Consider the following 18,241-nt stretch of genomic DNA (forward strand, 5'->3'; position numbering starts at 1 on the left):
TATCCTTCTCTCATCCCCCCCACCTTCTGCTATCCCTCCCCTAGCCCCCCACCCCGACAGGTCCTGGTGTGTGATATTCCCCTCCCTGTGTCCATGTGTCCTCGTTGTTCAACACCCACTTATGAGTGAGGACATGCGGTGTTTGGTTTTCTGTTCTTGTGTCAGTTTCCTGAGAATGATGGTTTCCAACTTTATCCATGTCCCTGCAAAGGACATGAACTCATCCTTTTAATGGCTGCATAGTATTCCATGGTATATATGTGCCACAATTTCTTTATCCAGTTTATCATTGATGGGCATTTGTGTTGGTTCCAAGTCTTTGCTATCATGAACAGTGCCACAATAAACATAACGTGTGCATGCGTTGCTATAATAGAATGATTTATAAAACTTTTTCAGTCTAGAAAGCTCACTCCTCAAGAGGCCTTGTCTTAATTCATGAGGTTTTAGGTCTATAAACTAGTCGAGTCTGCAGTTTGATTGAGGCACAACCCTTCAATCATCATGGGATTAAGGAGGGATATGTTTGAAATTCAGAAGGTCCTACAGAGCACCTCTTAGTACTCCTGTGTCCAGTGATGAAAATCAATGGAAACTACAATGGCCTAATTCAGTCAGGACTGCCTATGGCCATGAACCTCAAGAATGGAGGTTTCAGTCACCCCACTAGGAAAATGTCTGTCACCATGGAAGGTGCTTGCTGAGGAGAAAGGGAGTATGAAATGAGTAGTGGGAGAAGTGACTACATGACCACAGGCAGAAACAAGGACTATCCTAAGTCTTTGTTTCTGTTTTTGTTTCAGAGTAAAGAGTATCTCTTCCTTATTTTATATGAATTCATTTGCATTATATTAATGTTTCATATATGCCTTATATATATGTGTGTGTGTGTATATATGTATATATGTATGTGTGTATATATATATATATATATATATATATATATATATATATATAAAATATTTTTGGTTTTGATCCCCTTTCATCTCATCCCCTGATCTCCTAGCACAAGATGTGCTATTAAGTTGACTTTATTTTTCAGTATTTAAGATACAGGATATTAAAGGCACAGTGTGAATTAGGTAGCAGAAGTTTGAACAAGATTTAAGAATAATGCAGGACTTCAGTGTCTTCTTTTGATAAGGAGTTTGTGTTTTCTTGGTTGCAGGTGGGAGAGTTGTACCACGTTAGGGAGAATTGTGATTTGTTATTGTCTCTATGCAGAGATTAAGAATGGCATAAGGAGATGGCATGGATACCAAAGTGACAAGGGTATACATGCAATTTGTCAACTTGGCTAGGCAGAATTATATTAGCAACAATCCTCTTTCTGGGAAGTATCTGGTGTTCCCCGTTGAGGTTCTTTGAGCATTGTGCAGGGCAGAGGATAGGAAGCAGCAGCCCTTTGTAGCTCACACACATTGTTGCTACTCTCTCGATTCACCTTGTTGGTATGAAGCTGCAGTCAGACCTGCAATTTATCTTCCTTCCCATGGATGCTCTTTCACTTCTCTATCTTCTGGGTCAGGTGTATGTGTTTAGCTCTGTGACAAACAGCTCTTCCTGGCTTCTGCAGGACACCTTCGTCACCAAGATCAGAGGCAACAAAAATGAACATGTACCTCCATCTGCCCTCATAATGTTCCAGATCATGTTTGTGGGTTTCAGCCTGTTTGTTATGTCGCCATCCTCAGTAGAGATGACAAAAGCCTTATAGAGATGACATTACCACCTTTCACAATTGCATAAGACCAATTCTTTTTAACAAATCAATCAATCTGTGTATCTACCCACTGCCTTTATTAAGCCTCATCGTATCACCTGCTTATAGAGTTGTGTAGTTTTACTTTATGTTGATAACTAGTACACACGACCTGTCTTGAAATCCATTTTTTAAAATTTTGTTACTGTTAAGGTCCATATTTCATATTCAAGCATGAACAAATACCACTGTTGACACTGAGTGCAGTTTTTAATTCTAAATTATGTTCTTATTTTAATATTCTTAAATAAAACAGTACAATTTACTTTTCTATGGAGGAATAACAAAGCACAAGAAAGACAACTAGGCTGGGCGATGTGGTGGCTCATGCTTGTAATCCCAGCACTTTGGGAGGCTGAGGCAGGAGGACTGCTCGAGCCCAGGAGTTAGAGACCAGACTCGGTAACATGGCGAGATCCTAGCTCTTAAAAAAAAAAAAAAAAAAAAAATTAGGAATGGCGGTGTGTGCCAGTAGTGCCAGCGACTCGGGAGGCTGAGGAGGGAGGATCGCTTGAGCCCAGGAGGTCAGGGCTGCAGTGAGCCAAGATCCTGCCACTGCACTCCAGACAAGGCAACAGGGCAAAACTCTGTCGGAAAGAAAGAGAGAAAGAGAGAGAGAGAGAGAGAGAGAGAGAGAGAAAGGGAGGGAGGGAGGGAGGGAAAGAAGAAAGAAAGAAAAGAAAAGAAAAAGAAAGAAAGAAAAAGAAAGAAAGAAAAAGAGAAAGGACAACTAGAAGTTTCTCCAGCATTAATGGACTTGTGAAAATTTCAAAAATATTTTATTTATATATATGAAAAATCAAAATCTTTTTGTACACAAAATGTTTGTGAATGAATAAAAACATAACATTACTTATAAATTTAAACCGTTGTAAAACATTAAAGGAAAAAACACACAATATTTTGCTCTTTTTGTGCTTTAAAAGCATAGAATGGGCTGGGCGCAGTGACTCATGCCTATAATTCCAGCACTTTGGGAGGCTGAGATGGGCGGATCACTTGAGGCCAGATTTCGAGACCAGCCTGGCCAACATGGAAAAACCCCATTTCTACTAAAAATACAAAAATTAGCAGCATGATGGCACACACCCAGCTACTCATGAGGCTGAGGCACGAGGACTGCTTGAACCAGGTGGAGGCAGAGGCTGCAGTGACTTGAGATCATGCTACCACACTCTAGTCTGGGCAACAGTGCACAATTCTGTCTCAAAAAAAGAAAAAGCATAAACTGTCCAAGTAGTATCTAGAGACAACAGCCTTACAGGGACTGCTGCTACAGCTCCAAATTATTATATCAGGCCAATTCTAAGAACTTCCTTTATTATATATATCGGATACACCCCCCCACACAAACGTATATGTATATATATGTGATGGGGGTTATATATAATATGTTTAATGTGTATAATGTGTATTATATGCATAAAGGGATATTATAAAGTGTGTGTGTGTGTACATATCTGTCACACACAGATATCCTGCCAACATACACACACATAGGTATAATGTGTATTACATGTATAATGGGAAATTTTAAAGTGCGTGTGTGTAAAGTGTGTGTGTGTGTGTGTAGAGATTTTAAAGTGTGTATATACACACACACATACTTTAAAATATCTCATTAGTTCTGCCTTTTTGTGGAAACACACACACATATCTGTTGAAACATTCAGTCCATATATATATGTGTGTGTGTGTACATATATAGTCACCCTCCACTCTCATGACTTAATCACCTTCCAATGGTTCCACCTCCTCATAACATATATATATATTTGTCTGGTTTCTAACTCCTGGGCTCCAGCAATACTCCTGCCTCAGCCTTCCAAAGTGCTGAGATTACAGGCGTGAGCCACTGGTCTTGGCCTAGTTGTCTTTCTTGTGCTTTATTATCTTAGAATAGTTTGGTCAAAGTAAGGAGTATTAAGGGGTTGATCTCTTGTTTTTGATGTACTGTAGAACATGAAGAAAGAAGCTGTTAAAGTTTTTGCTCAAGGTCTGAATGAAGAACCTGAAAACATCTACGATTGGCCTAAAAAAAACTGCTATCTCCTATAGCCACCAGGCCAAGATTTGGGAAAATAAAATCCAGTCTACTCCTGCGAGTAGCTAAATTACAACACAAATTGAATTCACAACCTTTTCTGTTAGGGCACTAATAGGGAGAAATCAGATATTGAAAACTGCAATAGAAACATACAGGTTTATGCCAATCAATCTGGGCACCTCGAACTGTGTTTTAGTCAGTTAGGGCTGCCATAATAAAATACCATAGACTAGGTAGCTTATAAACAACAGAAATTGTATTTCTCACATTTCTAGAGGTTGGAAGTCTGAGATCAGGGTGCCAGCATGGTCAGGTTCTGGCGAGGGCCTCTTCCATGTTGCCAGGGCACAGAGAGCTCTCTGGGGTCCCTTTTATATGGACACTATTCCCATGCATTAGGGCTCCACCCTCATGGCTTAATCATCTTCCAATGGCTCCACCTCCTCATAACATCACAATGGGAGTTAGGATTTCAACAAATGAATGTGGCGGGGGACACAAACATTCAGTCCATTGCGAATCCCTAAATTCTGCCAGTGTCTTTGCCAATAGAAGCAGCCCTCCTGCTCCTCCTGCCTGAGGTTCCCCTTTGCCCAAAGTGCCTGTAAGGGTCTCACCTGAGATTGTTGCCTTGAAGGGCACCACTGCTCCTCCTCTGGAGCTACCACCGCCACGCTCCATTGCTTCTTAACCTATACTTAAACTTTAGCTTCTGCTGGCGAAAACAGTGAGTTAAAAACTGAGCCCTGTCAGGAGGTGTGATACTCACCAAAACTGCATAATTTTTCCAATACACAGTTTATATAGTAGTCAGGGGTTAACATGTGAAAACAGTTCTTAAGGCTGGGGTATGAAGGTGGACACCATATAATATTGGATGTGGCTTCAAATATTTGTGTGCAAGTTTTGCTGTGGATATATGCTTGCAGTTCTCTTGGATATTTTGCTAGAAGTGGAATTTCCAGATCATCTGGAAACTTTATTATTAAATCTTTGATGAAATGCCAGACTATTTTTCAAAGATGCTGCACCATTTTACATTCTCAGCAGCATCAGTGAAGGGTTCTAATTTCTCCACATCCTCTACAACACTTGTTAAGTACTTGTTAATAGTTACCCCAGTGAGGTGAAGTAGGATCTCCTTGTGGATTTGATTTCCATTTCCATAATGACGGAGGACATTGATGATCTATTCCTGTGTTTAAGGTTGTAGAAATGAGGTCCCAGTTTCTTTGCTGGGTGACACAGCCAGGGGCCACTCTCAGCTCCTAGGCTCTCCAGCACAGCTTCATCATGTATTCCTGCATCTTCAAAACAGTAAATCCCAGTCAAAGCCTTCTCGTCCTTTGACTATCTTGTACTTCTTTGTGTGCTCTCTGGTAGAGAAATCTGTCTGCTTTTATTTGTTTTAGTTGGGGTGTGGGTGGGGTGGAAGTGTTGTTCGTTCATTTGTTTGTTAGAGAGAAAGGGTCTCGGCTCTGTCTCCCAAGTTGGAGCGCAGAGCCTCAAATTGCTGGGTTCAAGTGATCTTCTTGCCTCAGCCTCCCAAGTAGCTGGGACTACAGGCATGCACTGCCACACCTACCTAATTTTTTAAAAATTGTGTTTGGAGACAGGGTTTTACCATGTTGGCCAGGCTGGTCTCGAACTCCTGGACTCAAGTGGTCCGCCCGCCCCACCCTTCCAAAGCACTGATTACAGGCATGAAACACTGTGCCCATCTCTGTCTGCTTTCAAAGGACTCAATTGAGTGTGACAGGCATATCCACAGGGACAACTCAGGGATAACTGAGATAGGGATATTATGCCATCTGCAAAAGCCCATCCCAGCCAGTCACTGCTGGAGTGGGCTCAGAGTGCGTGGCTGGGTCTTGCAGGTCCCTGGCTGTGGAGGGATGAATGTGCCCAGGAAGTAAGGCTGCTCATGGCACAGGGAAAAAAACGGCCTGGGGTGGAACTCAAGTGGGGCTTCTCCTGGGTCAGACCCGGGTGCTGAGGCAACACTGAGCCCCGGTGGCTCCTAGTCTGAGCTGCAGCTGCCAGGCGAGGATGTGGAACCCCGGTGTGGGGGACAGCTAAGAGCCCTTGGGCAGGCACCCCAGGACACAAGATAAGGGCAGCCACCAGAGCCAGCTCCAACTACTACAGTCCAAGGCAATGGCTGCGTGGCTATCCGTTCTACCAATGTTCTCTCCTTTCAGCGTTAGTTGGTAGTACCCCAAAAAGTTTCCAGGTAACGACCCCAGACATTGCCTCAGGTACCTGAAGAAGAATGCAGCTTTGAAGATGGGGTGCTTAAAGCCAAGAATCCCGACTCCTTTGGCCATATCAAATGACTTTGATATTGTAATTTGCATTTGTGTGGGAAAGGGTCAAAATACTCTAGGGGTACACTGGCATTTAATTTTTCTAGAGAACAATCACTACTTTACCTCATACTTTTACCTTCAAAAAGATGTGGCTATCAAAGTGGCAAGAGTGCCCTGAATGTGATGTTCTCTTTCTAAGGACTTACATTGCCACCTGCAGTTTCTACAGCACTGCTGATGAAGTACATATAAAAACTTGGAAAAGAAAGGAAATTAGTATACAGAAGAGGTATCTGCACTCCCATGTTTGTCGCAGCACTATTCGCAATAGCTAAGACTTGGAAGCAGCCTAAGTGTCCTCCAACAGATGAATGGATAAAGAAAATGTGGTACATACACACAATGGAGTACTACTATTCAGCCATAAAAAAGTATGAGATGCCATCATTTGCAACAACATGGATGGAACTGGAGGCCATTACATTAAGTGAAATAAGCCAGGCAAAGAAAGACAAACTTCACATGTTCTCATTCCTTTGTGGGAGCTAAAAATTAAAGCTACTTAACTTATGGAGATAGAGAGTAGAAGGATGGTTACCAGATGCAGAGAAGAGTAGTGGGGGTATTGGGAGAAATGGGAATGGCTCGTGGGTACAAAAATATAGTTAAGTAGAAGGAATAAGATGTAGCATTTGATAGCACAACAGGGTGACCACAGTCAATAATTTATTGTATATTTAAAAATCACTAAAAGATTATAATTGGATTGTTTGTAACACAAAGAAAGGATAAATGGTTAAGGTGATGGAAACTCTATTTACCCTGATGTGATTATTACACATTGTATGCTTTATCAAAGTATCTCATGTAATCCATAAATATATACATCTACTATGTACTGACCAAAAGGAAAAATGAAAAAAAAAAACCTGGAAATCCACAGAACACAGTATGGGTCTAGCCTTCACCTGGGATGCCAATCAGAAGTGGATTGAATGCAATTGAATGCACAGACATTTTCTCCTCTGCTGGTGATTATAACTAGGACTGAACTCTTCAATATTTGTACCTTGGCTTCCAAAATTCTGGAAAGCGCTAGTTGCTCAAGTTCCTAGGGTTATTCTTTCTCGAGACTCTAGTATGCACTGCAAGAAAACCTGCAGGCCATCCATCAGAGTGCCCAAATGGAGCCACTCTTCAATAACAAGCACTACACATTTCCAAAAACTCTAATTGTATCAGTGAAAAGTTTACTATGGCAGCCATTTCACCACCCAGGACAATTGGAGAATGGCAGATAATAGGGATCATTAACTCTGTCAAAGCTGTAGAAGACTGCAGTGAAGAATCACAGTTACAGAACCAAAAGTGATGGTCTTCTATTTTGGATGTTTGTACAAAGAGGATAGACAATAAAAGGGTCAAGGAACAGGTTTCTGCTTTAATACAAAAAACTAACATAGAAACCTGTAAAGGTGTCCAAGTATAGTAATCCTTTTCATGTATATCTGGATAAGATTTAAAACTGAAGCTTTCTTTTTTAAACTTTTAAAAATTATAGATGCAGAGGGGTACATGTACAGGTTTCTCACATGGGTATAATTGCATAATGCCGGGGTTTGGGCTTCTAGCAAACCCATCACTCAAATAGTGAACACAGCATCCAATAGGTAGTTTTTCAACCCTCTGACCCGCTCCCTCCCTCCCCTCCTCCTTCCTTTTGGAGCCCTCAGAATCAATGGTTTCTACCTTTATGTTCATGTGTACCCGTTGTTTAGCTCCCACATATGAATGAGAACACGCAGTATCTCATTTTTTGCAAGGCACACTGGCTCACGCCTGTAATCCCAGGATTTGAGTCAGAAGTGGGCAGATTGCTTGAGGTCAGGAGTTTCAGACAAGGCTGGCCAACATGGCAAAACCCTGTCTCTAACAAAACTACAAAAATTAGCCAGGGCCCGGCATGGTGGCTTGAGCCTGCAGTCCTAGCACTTTGGGAAGCTGAGGCGGGTGGATCACTTGAGGTCAGGAGTTCGAGACCAGCCTGGCCAACATGGTGAAACCTGTCTCTACTAAGAAATACAAATAGGCCAGGTGCAGTGGCTCACGCCTGCAATCCCAGCACTTTGGGAGGCCAAGGTGGGCAGATCACGAGGTCAGGAGTTTGAGACCAGCCTGGTCAACATAGTGAAACCCCCTTCTCTCCTAAAAATACAAAAATTAGTCAGGCGTGTGGTATGCACCTGTAGTTCCAGCTACTAGAGAGGCTGAGGCAGGAGAAGCACTTGAACCCAGGAGGTGGAGCTTGTGGTGAGCCAAGATTCCACCACTGCACTCTAGCCTGGGCAACAGAGTGAGACTCTGTCTCAAAAAAAAAAGAAAAAAGAAAAGAGATACAAATAATTAGCCAGGTGTGATAGTGTGTGCCTATAGCAGCTACGCAGGAGGCTGAGGCAGGAAAATTGCTTGAACCCAGAAGGTGGAGGTTGCAGTGAGCCGAGATTGCACCATAAACTTAATCAAATTGTTGTTCCAACTGCAGTTGCTATACTATAGGTGGTTCTGTTGCTTCAGCAACTGTAACATCCCTGGGAACCTGATATATAATATTGGATAGGTGAATGTTTTATTTTCTTTCTGTAATTGTCACAAACAAGAGATTGAGATCAGCTAGGAAGGACAGCAATGTACTATCACCTATTTCAAGCTTATATCAACTTTCTAGGCTTACATCCTAAATGAGTCCTTAGGGACCCTGACCACCATTCCCTTACACCAGATGTGACACCATTCTTTGAACTGATGACATTATGCTGACTGAACAGGAGGTAGCAACTAATCCAGACACATTAGCAACACACTTGCAAGACATTATGTGTGAAATAATTCCCACACAAAATCAGGGGCCTTCTAACTGAGTGAAATGTTTAATGATCTAGTAGGCCCACATGTCAAGATGGTGCTTATAAGGTCAACAGCAAGTTCCTACATCTTGGCTTTCATACCACAAAATAAGGAGCACAGAATGAGTTGCATAATAGATGCTTGTTTTAGCACATACCTCAATGTTGTGCAGTACTGTGACCCATTGACAAGTGACTGAAACCCTGCTAGCATGGATTGGCGCCAAGAAAAAGAGAAGCTTCCCTAATCCTGCAACGTGGTCTCACGTGGGGTTCCCTGTGACCAGTTGACTAGAAAAAAACAAAAAAACAAAAAAATATTATGCCTGATTTTCATTTGTTACTTCAGAATATACAGGCAGCACATGTATTAGTTTGTTACTACTGAAAAACAAATTATCCCCAATTTAGCAGCTTAAAATAAACACAAATATATATGCAGTTCCGTAGATCAGAAATCCAGGCATCCTCGATTTGTTTCTCTGCTTAGGATCTCACAAAATCAAAGTCAAATTATCAACCAGGCTGCTGACTGAAGACTCAGAGACAAACTGTTTTCAAGCTCATTTTGGTTACTGGCAGGTCTAACTTCTTAAAGTTGTAGAACTGAGGTAGCCATATACTTGCTGTCTTTGCTGAGGCCACTCTAAGCTACCTGACTACTTCCATATCTCCTTAGGTGCACCCCTCTATCTTCTAAGCAGTAATGGTGCATCATGATTATGGTGGCTGAGATAGAGGTTATTCATGGGCTTGGCAACATGAACTTTCATTTACCAGGTCCATGTCACTACAGTAACTGCTGACTATCCAACCTGCTAGCTGCAGAGACCAACACTGAGTCCCCAATATGGCACCATGTCCCAGAGTGATCAGTCAGCTTCCAGGTGGCACAGTGATTACTTGGGTCTGCTTCCACAATTGAAGGAGTATCACTTTGAACTTGCTCAAATAGACACTTCTTCTGGACATGGATTTTCATTCCTACCCATGTCACTTCAAGAAAACCAACAACTGTGGTATCAGGAAAGGCTGTATCCACCATCGTGGTATCCCACACTACCAGTTTTAAACGTGAAACCCACTTTAAAGGAAATGAAGTATGGCAATGGGATCACACTGATGGAATTTCACTCGTCTCCTGATGTTCTTCACCATCCTGAAGTGGCTGGCTCAATAGAACACTGGAGGATCTTTCAAAGCCTGAGTTTTAGTTGCAGCTTTGTAACAGAGCCTTGTGGGGCTTGGCTGACAATCTAGAAAGTGACAAAGCTGAATCCCAGCATCAAATATATGGAACTCTTTCTCCCATAGCCACATCTATGACTTCAAGAATGAAGGAGGCAATATTCAGGCCTCCTCTCACTGTTACTCCTGGGTATCTAGTAGCAAAATGTTGCCTCTTATGCTCAAGAAGCAAAATTTGCTGTAAAGAAGAAAACTTTTGGCTCTGCTGGACTAGAGGACATTTTACACATTGAGACATTTTTTCAACATGGGAACCAAAAGTGATTCCATTGAAATGGAAGTTGTGTCTGGCCAGGCACAGTGGCTCACACCTGTAATCCCAGCACTTTGGGAGGCCAAGGTGGGCAGATCACCTGAGGTCAGGAGTTGGAGACCAGCCTGCCAAACATGATGCAACCCCGTCTCTAATAAAAATACAAAAATTAGCCAGACACAGTGGCGCATGCCTGTAGTCCCAGCTACTCGGGAGGCTGAGGGTGGAAAAACGCTTGAAACTGGGAGGCAGAGGCTGCCACGAGCTGAGATTGTGCCATTGCACTCCTGAACTCCAGCCTGGTCACGTGATAGAGGGATATTCCACCTCAAAATCAAAACAAAACAACAACAACAACAATAGATAAAAGTCATGTCTGTAAGCTGACCACTTTGGACTGTTCATTCCGCTCCACCAAACGACAAAGGAGGACGTCCACTACTGTCTGGAGTGATGGAAACTGACAATCAAAGAGAGATGGGGCTCCTACTACACTAGGGGCTAAGAAAGAGCATGTCTAGACAGCTTCTTAATTCTCCCGTGTTTTGTGATTAGAGTTAATGGAAAATTACAGCAACCCCATCCAGGCAGGACATCTAATTATTCAGACTTTTCAGTAATGAAGGTTTGAGTCATCCTGCAAGGCCAGGCACCATGACTAGCTGACATGCTTTCCCCAGGGCAAAGGGAATGAGAAATGGGTAGCAGTTATAAATACCAGCTACAACAATGTGGGCTGCTGCAGAAACCACGACTGTAATAGTATTTACTTAATGGGTTAACAGTATCTACCAGCACAGGTGGGAAAATCAACCAACTAACAAATAATTTATCCTTTCAAATGAAATGCTTAAGGAAAACGATGAACTTTTACTAACAGAAATATTTTAGCTTCTGGAAGGCCATTTTATTAACCAACACACGCTAGGAGGCTTCAGCAATATCCTGCTCCATCATAGAAAACAGCAATCTGATCCTTTTTTCCTCTCAGTCATTAATGAGATCATGCATTCAGGGTGTGATGACCCTCCTTTGAATAGTAGCCAGAAATCTTTTCTACCAGTTTCTTCTCAAGGTTCTGAATTAAGTCTCCTCTCATATACCTGAAAAGAGACATGTCATCAACCAAAAGATAGTCAAAGAACCTATGCTGTAGGAAGCACTGTGGGAGACAGAAGAATGAAGTAACAGTCAGCATGGAGACAGAAATGCATCTGCATGCTAAGAGGTAGTCTAGCCAGGCAATAACAAATGCTGGCGAGGGTGTGGAGACAAGGGAACCTTCATACACTCTTGGTGGGAATATAAATTACTACAACAACTATGAAGAACAGTTTGGAGGTTCCTCAAAAAACTAAAAATGGAGCTGTCATATGATCCAGCAATCCAACTTCTGGGTATACTCCCAAGAGGAAGGAAGTCAGCATATCGAAGAGATAGCTGCACTCCGGTGTTTGTTGCAGCACCGTCCACAGTAGCCAAGATTGAGAAGCAACCTAAGTGTCCACCAACAGATGAATGGCTAAGGAAAATGTGGTACAGTGGAGTGCTGTTCAGCCATAAAAAAGAATGAGATTCAGTCTTGCACAACAAAATGGATGGAACTGAAGGTCATTATGTTAAGTGGAATACGCCAGGCACAAAAAGACAAACTTCGCATGTTCTCACTTACTGGTGGGAGCAAAAAGTTTAAACAACTGAACTAATGAAGATAGAGAGTAGAATGACAGTTACCAGAGGCTGGGAAGGTTAGTGGGGGTGGGGGGAAGTGCAGATGATTAATATGTACAAAAATGGAATGAGTAAGATGTAGTATTTGATAGCAAGACAGGGTGACTATAGTCAGTAATAATTTAATTGTACATTAAAAATAATAACAGTATAATTGGATTACCTGTAGCATGAAGGATAAATGCTTGAGCTGATAGATCCCCCATTTACCTTGATGTGTTTATTACACATTGTTGTCTGTATCACAATGTCTCACATACCCCAGAAATATATGCATCTGCTATGTACCTACACAAATTTCTTAAAAAGCAGTAATCTAGCAAATATAAAGACTGCCAACTGAGGGACAATGCCCTCCTCAGACTACGGTGAGAATGGAAGTCTCCATAGGCTTGGAAGGATGAGTTAGATTCAGATAACATTAACCTAAGTAACTGTGGAGACAGCCATAACTATGAGTGAGGGCCAGGGTGAGAAACTCAAGGCAGGGACAGTTCCCTAACGCTCACTGCCAGTACTGCGTTGAGCCCAAGTGCTTAAAGAAATTGAACAGTTCTTATCTCTACCCACCTTGCTGCTTCCTTGATGATGGATTCAAAATAGCGTCCCTTGACTTCTGCAGGTGCTTGCAGTCTTTCAGGCAATTTGACGTTTTTGTTGTTATTGTTTTTTCTTGTTCTGAAGATGTTAAAAAAAAAAAAAAAACTTCAGTATTATCAAGAAGAATAGAAGTGAATCTTGGTTAAACAATACCTCAGCAATCATGCTTCATAGGCTAAATATTTTAAATGCTTAAATAAAGATACCAGCTCATACAACAATTAAAAAAAAAAAGAAAACACCTGCATATACATAAGAATGAAACCCTTGTAAACAATAACCAAGAAAGAAAAGAAAAAGAGAAGGTGTACTATATTTTAGTCAAAGAAAAGAAAAACAACCATAAATTATATGCAATCTTAACTCTGGCAAAGAATGAGCCTCAGCAGATAACATGCACATCTTCTAAATCATAAAAAGAGAGACTTCCTAGAGTTTTTTTTTTTTTGAAACAGACATTCTTATATTACTTACTTCATCCAAAGTAATGTAGAATTTCCTTCATTAATTTGCCCTTTATTTCAGCATTAATATCTTTTTGGATTCTTGAAAAAGGGAGTATTTCTGTGACTTCTAGGTCATCTCCAGAGAAACTGCTGGTAACAATGACTCCGACAGGTGCATTTCTACCAGGTTTCTGCATCAGCCCATCTTTGCTGAAGCCAGTGAAGTCATCAATCTGAGAATCCAATTGGCTGGGTGGAATACCAACTCCTGTCTTAACCTCTGGTGAAACAAATTTTGACAAAAAGCCATCAGTGGGAGTTTCACCATGTTCTTTCCCCTCCACATAGACATCATGAATGACAGATCTGGAAACCAAACTGAGAAGCGGAGCTGTGGGATATGTGTGTTTCATCACCCCTCTCGGTACATCTATGTGCTCCTCAGTTTCTAGGGAATTATTTATTTCATAATTGGGAGGATGTACTGGGGGAAACCCCAGGCCTGACGAACAGAGGCCAGGACACATAATAAAACCACCCCGTATTTTCTGGCCCTATGAATGCAGATGGAAACCAAGTAAGACAGTACAACTCTAACAAACATTCACAGGTCCCTGGTACTCATGGGTTAGTGTCAGCTTGTTATGCTTTATTAGGTGAAAGTAGCAAGTCTCAGTTGACATTATGACTTCTCAAATTCACAAACAGCCCGCCATACTCTAGCTGGAAGCCAGACAACTTGGATACACCTCAACCTGCCACCTCTCTACATCAAATATGTTCTGAGAAAACAGAGGCGGCCATTAGTGCTGAAAGTTCTATATATACTCCATCACCAAAAATCCATTTTAGTGTATGATCTTCCTCATCCTTCTTTTTTGTCACAAAAACGTTACGTTCTTTTCACTCCAGGTCTGTCACCTCTTTCATTTATTCATCGTCTGTGGCAGGCAGCATTCCAGAAGCTGGGGATCAGCAGTAAACCGCCAGAGAGCAACGTTTCCTGCTCTTGTGGAACTCACATCCTCATGGGGCAGTCAGACAGTACGTGCCCAATGAGCGAATGAAACTAACAGCATTGGGCTGATGGTGAGGAAGCCATCCACAGGTCTGTGGGAGACAGCAGCAGAGGGAGCCACAGGGGCTGCCGCTGGTTGGGCAGGGCCTTCTGAGGAGGTGCCCTTGGGTAGGGATTGGAGGAAGAAGTGGGGCAGCCTGTGCAGAGGCAGAGGGGGATTTCCAGGCTGCAGTGAGGCCAACGATAGGGGCCGGAATGGGGATAAACTGGGCACTATGGGGTAAGGGACAGAAGCTGAGAGAACCAGGAGATGGATGAGACTTGTGTTAGGAGAGGGTGACAGAGGTCAGGCCACGTAGACCTGTAAAGCTGGTTTACAGTCTGTTCTGAGTGCTTAGGGGAGTTGAAGATGGGTTTTCAGGAGCAACATGACTTGATGTCATCATTTACATGCCAACACGATGACCTGGCTGCAGGATTGAAGGGTTTGTGTTAGATGGGGGCAATAATGGGAAACATGGAGATGTCACAGTAGCTCAGTGACTGATCATGGCACAGTGGAAAAGAAAGAGAGGCCAGCACTTTGGGAGGCCAAGGCGGGTGGATCACGAGGTCAAGAGATCGAGACCATCTTGGTCAACATGGTGAAACCCCGTCTCTACTAAAAATACAAAAAATTAGCTGGGCATGGTGGCACGTGCCTGTAATCCCAGCTACTCAGGAGGCTGAGGCAGGAGAATTGCCTGAACCCAGGAGGCGGAGGTTGCGGTGAGCTGAGATCTTGTCATTGCACTCCAGCCTGGGTAATAAGAGCGAAACTCCTTCTCAAAAAAAGAAAAAAAAAAAAGGAGAGGGAGAAATGCTGGGATTCAGAAATGTTTACAGTATTTACAGAAGAAAAGAAAAAGAAAGGTAGAAAAACAGAGTGATAGGGGTGCAGTAGCTCATGCCTGTAATCCCAGCACTTTGGGAGGTTGCGGTTGGTGGATCACCTGAGGTGAGGAGTCTGAGATCAGTGTGGCTGCCATGGCGAAACCCCATCTTTACTCAAAATATAAGAATTGGCTGGGTGTGGTGGCTGGTGCCTATAATCCCAGCTACTCGAGAGGCTCAGGCACGTGAGTCAGTTGAAACCTGGAGACGGAGGTTGCAGTGACCCTAGATGACGCCACTGCACTCAAGCCTGGCCTACAAGAGAGAAACTCCATCTAAAAAAAAAAAAAAAATTAGGGATTCACCAATAAGGACAAGAAATTTTAAAAGAAGATTGTGGAAAATGGAAATCCTAGAAGCTTTCCATGAAGAAGCAGTGAACAACTCTCAAATGCTGCTGATAAATTAATGGCAGTGTCAGCCAGGACTGTTGACCTTGACAGGCACAGTTTCAGTGGAGGGGAACAAGCAGGAAACTGACTGCACTGGACACAGCATGAAGAGGAGGTGAGGACAGGCTTACTGACTCTTTTCTTTAGACATGGCAGAGCCTCCAATAAGGCCATCTCCTACTCCTCGTTTCCTTACTAACAGGGCCATCTTCTGCCTTTTCTGGGATGAAGAACTCTCACATTCCCTGGGATGTTTAAATGCATTTTGAGGTTCTGCAGCAACCTTCTCTGCTTTAATCCATCATTGTGTCCTGAACAACATCAATGAACATTTTCCATTCATGACAAAAATATAACAATCAGAAAATGGCAAACAGTCTGCATATATCAATACAATCAAGAACTTCAATCATTAGTTTGACTTTTAATAATGAGCCAAGACTTACCAAGTCTCAGCAAACACTCTGTTTTCAGGAAAAGAAAACTAATTTTAATGCATGCTAAGAAAAAAAAAAAAAGAAAGAAAGAAAGAATGAATGAATGAAAGAAAGAAAAAGAAAACTACACACCAATATCCATGATGAACACTGATGCAAAAATCTTCAATAAAATACTGGCAAACCGAATCCAACAGCACATCAAAAAGCTTATCTGCTATGATCAAGTAGACTTCATCCCAGGATGCAAGGCTGGTTCAACATAGGCAAATTTATAAATGTAATTTACCACATAAACAGAACCAAAAATAAAAACCAAATGATTAACTCAATAGATGCAGCCCTTTATACTAAAGACTCTCAATAAACTAGGTATCAAAGGAACGTACCTCAAAACAATAAAAGCTATATAGGAGAAACTCACAGCCAATATCATACTGAATGAGCAAAAACTAGAAGCATTCCCTTTAAAAACTGGCACTAGACAAGGATGCCCTCTCTCACCACTCCTATTCAATATAGTACTGGAAGTTCTAGCCAGAAAAATTAGGCAAGAAAAAGAAATAAAGGGCATTCAATTAGGAAAAGAAGTCAAATTGTCCCTATTTGCAGATGACATGATCGTATATTTAGAAGAACCCATTGTCTCAGCCCAAAACCTCCTTAGGCTGATAAGCAACTTCGGCAAAGTCTCAGGATACAAAATCAGTGTGCAGAAATCATAAGCATTCCTATACACCAATAACAGACAAACAGAGAGCCAAATCATGAGCGAACTCCCATTTACAGTTGCTACAAAGAGAATAAAATACCTAGGAATACAACTAACAAAGGATATAAAAGATCTATTCAAGGAGAACTACAAACCAAATCAAGGAAATAAGAGAGGACACAAACGATGAAAAAACATTCCATGCTCATGGTTAGGAAGAATCAATATTGTGAAAATGGCCATACTGCCTAAAGTAATGTATAGATTCAATGCTATCGCCATCAAGCTACCATTGACCTTCTTCACAGAACTGGGAAAAACCACTTTAAACTTCATATAGAATCAAAAGAGAGCCCGCATAGCCAAGACAATCCTAAGCAAAATGAACAAAGCTGAAGGCATCAAGCTACCTGACTTGAAACTATACTACAAGGCTACAGTAATCAAAACAGCATGCTACTGGTACCAAAACAGAGATATAGACCAATGGAACAGAACGGCCTCAGAAGCAACACCACACATCTACATCCATCTGATCTTTGAGGAACCAGACAAAAACAAGCAATGGGGAAAGGATTCCCTGTTTAATAAATGGTGTTGGGAAAACTGTTGGGAAATTCCATTCTATTACATGCTAGCCATATGCAGGAGGCTGAAACTGGACCCCTTCCTTACATCTTATACAAAAATTAACTCCAGATGGATTAAAGATTTAAACATAAGAACTAACACTGTAAAAACCCTAGAAGAAAACCTAGGCAACACCATTCAGGACACAGGCACAGCAAGGACTTCATGACTAAAACACCAAAAGCAATGGCAACGAAAGCCAGAATAGACACATGGGATCCAATTAAACTTATGAGTTTCTGCACAGGAAAAGAAACAATCATTAGAGTAAAGTGGCAACCAACAGAATGGGAAACAATTTTTGCAATCTACCCATCAGACAAAGGGCTAATATCCAGAATCTACAAAGAACTAAAGCAGATTTACAAGAAACAAACAAACAAACCCATTCAAAAGTGGGCAAAGGATATGAACAGACACTTTTCAAAAGAAGGCAAATATGCAGCCCACAAACATATGAAAAAATGCTCATCATCACCGGTCATTGGAGAAATGCAAATCAAAACCACATTGAGATACCATCTCATGCCACTTAGAATGGTGATCACTAAGAAATCTGGAGACAACAGACTCTGGAGAGGATGTAGAGAAAAAGGAACACTTTTACACTGTTGGTGGGAGTGTAAATTAGTTCAACCGTTGTGGAAGACAGTGTGGCGATTCGTCAAGGATCTGGAAATAGAAATTCCATTTGACCCAGCAATCTCATTACTGGGTATATACCAGAAGGATTATAAATCATTCTATCATAAAGACACACGTGCACATGTATTCATTGTGGCACTGTTTACAATAGCAAAGACCTGGAACTAACCCAAAT

At 41.8% G+C, this 18,241-nt stretch overlaps 1 protein-coding gene across 1 annotated transcript in view; it reads right to left on the reverse strand.

Moving 5' to 3' along the window:
- SAGE1 (sarcoma antigen 1) overlaps positions 1 to 18,241 on the reverse strand; it is a 134,741-nt gene that overhangs the window by 18,483 nt on the left and 98,017 nt on the right.

This window comes from Saimiri boliviensis, chromosome X, assembly GCF_048565385.1.
Source record: "Saimiri boliviensis isolate mSaiBol1 chromosome X, mSaiBol1.pri, whole genome shotgun sequence".
Classification (NCBI taxonomy): Eukaryota; Metazoa; Chordata; class Mammalia; order Primates; family Cebidae; genus Saimiri; species Saimiri boliviensis.